Source organism: Pteropus alecto, unplaced genomic scaffold (genome assembly GCF_000325575.1).
Source record: "Pteropus alecto unplaced genomic scaffold, ASM32557v1 scaffold161, whole genome shotgun sequence".
Lineage (NCBI taxonomy): Eukaryota > Metazoa > Chordata > Mammalia > Chiroptera > Pteropodidae > Pteropus > Pteropus alecto.
This window is the reverse complement of record NW_006432943.1, coordinates 9714293-9720601: the sequence shown is the minus strand read 5'-3', so window position 1 is coordinate 9720601 and position 6309 is coordinate 9714293.

Sequence of the window (6309 nt, the reverse complement as noted above, 5' to 3'; positions counted from 1 at the left end):
AGGAAGGAAGGAAAGAAGGAACGAGGGAAGGAAGGAAGGAAGGAAGGAAGGAAGGAAGGAAGGAAGGTAGGAAGGAAGGGAGTACCAGAAAAAATATGTACATATTAACTATACAACCCATGCAGAATTAGAAACATGAAAATGTGAACTCGTTTTAGAATGGGAGATATATGGGTCAATGAATATTCTCTAATCCTTAACTCTTTGATATCTCAGTATCATTTTGTAGACTAAATCTTATTTAGCATTCAGGATAACCATCTCTTCTAGTGTTTTATCTGTCTGGTGCCTACTCTTTTTCAATTCCTCTTCATGATCACTCTTTGAGTTCTCTTCTTCTCCCTTCTCCCTTAAACACTGGCCTCTCCCACATTTCTCGTCTCTCTTCTCTTCTAACATAATTTGTTCTCCTTAGGCAATATCATCCTTATCCAAAACTTTATCAACATATATGCTGATTACTTTCAAAATATATTCTTACCTCAGAACTCTTTCTAAGTTACAGGAACATATTTACAAATGACTACAGAAAATGTGTGTGGAGACTAACAGCATTCTCTAAAGAAGAACCTCTGTCTACCACAGGGGCTTCATTTAACCCAAAATTCTCTTGGGTCTCTGGCCCTGGAAATCTGATATTTTGTGGTACTCCCTTAAATAGTTGGCACCTAGGCTCTGACTGCTTACCCTCTGCCCCCAAAATGATTCAGAAAGTTGCTCTCAGGTTTGCACAATATAAAGGAAGAGCCTCAAGAGGTCAAGGTCCCTCCACTGGAACCTATAGCCATATGTAATATTCAACCGCACCCCAACCTAAGCATGTCTCTGTAGGGGCGTGAGGAGAAAGAGCACCCATATACCTGCTTTTGCATATGAGGTTGAGCCTATTCCAGATGATGTTTTCTACCTGAGCTCACTGCATGACAATATGTTCTATATTGGGCTATCTGTCCCTTAACACACATCAACTCCAGCAAAAATATACTTCTCATTTTATTTTTCCTATCTCTGAATATACTACCATTTATTCAAGTTGGAAGCTCGGAAGTAATTTTTACACCTGTTTTCCCTCCCTTAACTTCTTTCGCTCCTTCACCTCTACCTTCTAAATGATAATTAAACACTGAACATTCAATTTGTCAAAGATACTTAACATTCTTCCTCTTCTTTATGCTCCTGTTGTCTCTACCTTAGTTCAGACCCTCATTATCTCTCATTGTTTTACCATAAACAATCCTGGCTTCCTGTCTTAACCTCATCAAATCCACTCTTCATATTAATACCAGAATAATCTTACTAAGATTAAGTCTTATTATATTTTGCTGCTTAGAAACCCTTGATGATTCCCTATCATTAAAAAAAGAAAAAAGAAAAGAAAACTAACTACAGTCCTTTTACCAAGACTCGTGGAGTTATCTTTATATGGCATCTGTTCACAGGTCCCCCATGAGAACTCTGCATTCCAGCCTCATCAAGCTATCTAAAGCTTCCTAAACACATGATGTTTCAAATTTATATGTTCTTCCTTTTGCCAGAAATATCATTCTCCTTCCTACAGCCAAATCGTGCAGAAAATTTATCCTCATTCACTGTACTGAAGCCACTGGTGATGAAAACAGAACTAAGAGTTTGGCAAAGACACTACCCCCGATACACCTACCCTCCCGCCACCGCACACACACATCCACAAATGCACCACGAAACTGAGAAGTTCGTCAAAGAAAACAATTCTGGAAGAAATCTATTGAACCTCCGACCCAATTAATACCTGAAGCTGCCATTAGACTTTTTAGTTATGTGAGTCAATAAATTCCCTTTTTATGTTTGCGATATTTTTTATTAGATTTTTTTTTGTAATATGAGTTTTGATTGATATGAAAAGCCTTTACAGAAATAATTTGTGCGTGGGGTGTAGAAATAATAAAGTGTCCAAAGTTATATATGATAATAAAAACGGAGCAGAACTCATGAATCATGCATTACTCAATTACAATATAATATTACCACAAAAAATAAAAATAGCATAATTTTGAGGCTTATCATTGAGGGTGAATAAACTTCATATCTTTTTTGACTTCCACTAATGTTCTTTTTGAAATTTTTAACAGAAACAAATGATAAGATGTCCTCAGAGTATTTTAAAGATGTTAGCAGAGCTAATTAATGGCTCATCACTTGGTGCTGGCATTCTAAGCATGAAAATTCAGTTTATATTAAGTAGATAAGCAAAAAAGATAAATATCTTTAACTGTTGTTCTTCCCATTCAGGAAAATCCAATGGAATTCAATGATTGTTGTCCTCACTACATAAAGCACACGCTGAGAGAGTATTAATTTTTTCATCAAATCTCAAGATAGGAATTGTCTAAATTAATGTCTCCACTGGTTACTAGCCGGGTACCTTGTCCAATGCAAACATGCTTCCCTGATGATCAAAGACAAATGGGAGTGGCATCATTAGAAGAGAAGGACCAGAAGTAAGTCTGGCCATTGTTTTTTGCCTTGTTTTTCATTCCTCGCCATAAAACCACAACTTTTAACAGCCCCTCTGTTCATAGATTTTAGTTCTTATGAACAAACCAGGTCATTCACCAAGAGGAGAATTTTGTAGACTAGAGAAGGTGGATCCTGGGAGAGTGAAGCAATCTGATCAAGTGATGGCATGACATACTCTCTCTGAGGCATTCCAGCTTGTGAGAAATCTCATTAGGAGTGAAAATGTGCAGGCTTGCCTCACCTCAAGGGCTAAGCTATAAGAACCTATAGAATGCTAACTCACCTGATATTATCACCAGTAAAATTTTTGGTCTGCTAGCATCTGTTATTATGCTTTGACAGGCCTAGTAGGTTATTTTGGACCAAGAGATAAAGAATGAGCATCAGATGATATCCTGTTTTGCAAAAGGCAAATCCAGGGTATTTCACAATCCCTTGTATCTCTTCAACTGTTATTCTGTTCCTCAGTGATTCAGAAGCTCTGATAGAGGCATGATCTGTTAGGTGGTTCAATATATGAGACATGGAAAATCATGAGGAAAAGATGAAGAATATACAAAGGCAATTTGCCAAGATTTTTTCACTTAAGTCACCTTTGATAGCCAAACTATTTCACCCTGACCCATAATACTGGGAGCTCTAGTGATTCTGAATACCCAACCATGCATCCACACCATGCCATTTCCACCTGTGGCCATACCTTTGCTTGCTCTGAGGCCTTAGCCATGAAATCTCTCTCCACCTCTTTTCATGTAGCTATCTTTAATTCACCTTTAAGACTTGGCCAAGGTGTCATACCTGAACCTTTGAGTTGAGCAAAGTGTTTCCTCCATGATCCTATGAACCAGTAGGTGCCAAGCCTTAGTGTAAATAAGAATTGCCTGTTAAAGATGGACTTCACCTGCATCAGTGGTTAAAAATGCAGATAAAATTTGCATTTTAAACAAAGTCCTCAAATAATTTTTAAGCAGAGTTTGAGACCTCTGATAAGGTCTTCTGCCAAAGACCCTCTGAAAAACATAGATGGGAATCTCTGTTTATCGCTCTTAACGATCTTCATATTTTATTATTTTATTAGAATTATTTTATTAGAACTATTTATTTTTTGTTTATTTATTTATTTTATTGTTTTTAAAACCACAATCTTTTTGAGGATAGAGATCACTCATCTTCATACCATTAGCACCTAACTCGGGGTCTGAATTAGACTAGGTATCCAATAAACGTTTGTTGATCAGAACTGAATTCTAAAACATGATAACTAGCTTGCTTTTTATGTGCATAATTTTTGTTATTTTTCAAAGTGAAAAAAAAAAAAACCACTCCAATTTACAGACTCAATTAAGTTATAACATACAAAAGGGCAACCGATTATAGGGAATCTATATTCCAGATTCTCTGATAAGTGTTTTCTAAACATTTACTTGATTAATATTGAAAAGAACCATTTGAAGGCAATATTATTACCTCCATTTTAAGGCTGAGTAATTGAGGCTTAGAGAGATTAAGCTACTTAACCAACATCACAAAGCTATTAAGCCACCTTTATTGATCCCTACTGTCAAGGCCACTGATGACCTCTTTCTCGGTATCGCTTACTACTTCCTTCTCATCAACTCAACAACTAAATGTTCCAGCACCTTAACACTAGTCTTTGAATCTCTTCTCTTTTAGCAACATGCTTGCTCTGATGAAGACGCTATTCTTTTGACTTTAAATATTGTTTATTTGTTGGTAAGTCTCACTTGAATTATGGTGATACTTTTCAGGGATGTTCAGCTTCTATCCTTGATCTCCTGTAATCTGTTCTCATCACATAAACCAGAGTGATCCTTTTAAAACTTAAGCCAGTTCATGTCATTCATTGGTTCATAGTCTTCCAAAGGTTTTCTATCCTCCTAAGAGTAAGAGCCAACATCCTTCACCCAGCCTACAAAGTTCAACACAATCTAGTTCCCAGTAGGAGCTGTGACCCCTTGCCCTGCTGCTCTCGCCACACTCACTTTGCTTAAGCCGCAATGACCACATCGCTCTCGCTTGAACGTCCCTGGCACACTGTTTCTTCAGAGCCTCTGCACCTGTTCTTTTCCTCTGCATGAAATATTTGTTTCCAAGATATTTGCTTGATTCACTCCCCCATCTCTTCTAAGATGTGATTGACACCCATGAGACTTCTGATGATCCTATTTTAATCCTATCCCTTTGGTCCCATACTCTAAACTCCTATAGCCTAATTTTATAGTTCTTAACATCATCTGTTCTATTTATTTTTTTCTGCCAGTAGAATATAAGCTCCATGTGAGCATGTATTTTTGTTCCTTTTTATTCATTGAAGTAGCCCAAATATCTAAAACTGTGTTTAGAATGGAGGAGGTGCTTATAAATAGCTTTGAACGCATGACATAAATGAAGACACTGCATCTTGGTTGTCTTGATGTGGTCTACAGTATCTTGAACAGAGTCTGGCACATATTATTTAACTTTCAAATATTCTAGAGTTTGTAAGTGAACAAAAAAAGGAACGAGTATTCCAATGATCTTTTCTGGGCCATGAATTCTACAGTCTTTCTAATTGCCAACTATTCATGCACAACATAGAACTTTCCAAACAACCTTAATGAACTCTCGTTTAAACAGTTATAAACTTACTGCTATACTCATCATCGTATGAAGGAATATATGAATCAGTAACTGGGCAGCTGCCTCATCATAGTGACTGTGCATCTTGCACATTTTGCCATGACTCAATGTCCTTTAAGTTTCTATGAGGTTCTGTGTTTCTCTGATCATCCTAATTGCACCTTATTTGAAGTGAAATTGCACACACATCAACATGATTAAAACTCTAGCAGACTCTCATTGAGTAATGTGCTAACAACTATTGTTCCATAAGTCAAGTCTCCGGTTATGTGTCGGGGAAAGATCCTTAGTTTAGAGTCATCTTGATTTGAATTGGAATCTGCCCAACCCAAGACTGGACTTTGGGCTACCTGCTGAGCATATTTCTCAACTCTAAAATGTGGGTACTATACTACTGAGTTAATACACTTGTTGTAAGAATTGCAGAAAATAATGTATATAATGACCCCAATATACAATTGATTTTCAAAATGTTCTTGTGTTTTTATTTTTCTCCATTTCACTTTTGTTACCTTTATTTGTTTGTTTCTTTATTTGTTTCACTTCTGCTCTTTGAGATATGTATTCTTTTTAATCTTTAGAATTAGAGACTAAATCAAAAACATTTAATAGGTAAGAAAAGTCATTCTCAGAGAACTTAAAAAGAGCCTGAGTTGGGGACTTGGTACTAGAGACTTCAAAAGACTCTCTACTCTGCAGGGGCCCAAACTTCAACAGGCTCAGAGCTGCCAATTTCTCTTGTTGTCGAGCCATTTGTGTTGCCCATAGCCTGCTCATATGGAAGGGGCAGCCTCCACCTTCATAGTCCTAAAAGTTCACTGGTATTTTTTTTAAGAAACATAAAAAGAAGCAGCATTATTTTTAGATCGCCAGGGAAAAACAGATCAAGCAGCACATCAAGCTTTCTCTAAGAACTGACTTTGCCCCCAGGGAAAGGGTTTCTAGGTAGCTAGACTGTAAATATTTCCTGAGCAAACGGATGAACAAATAAATGCATGAGTTAGTTAATTAATATTGTCTCTGGTGCCGATGAGTGTCTTTGTGGTTTTGCCCTTTCAACAGCCACTTAGCCGGGAAAGGAGGAATAGAGAGGCAGTCCTTTCAGTAATTTCCTAAACTTGGTACTTAAACTGAGAGACTATGTCATCGTTTCGCTACCTGTTACCATAGTAA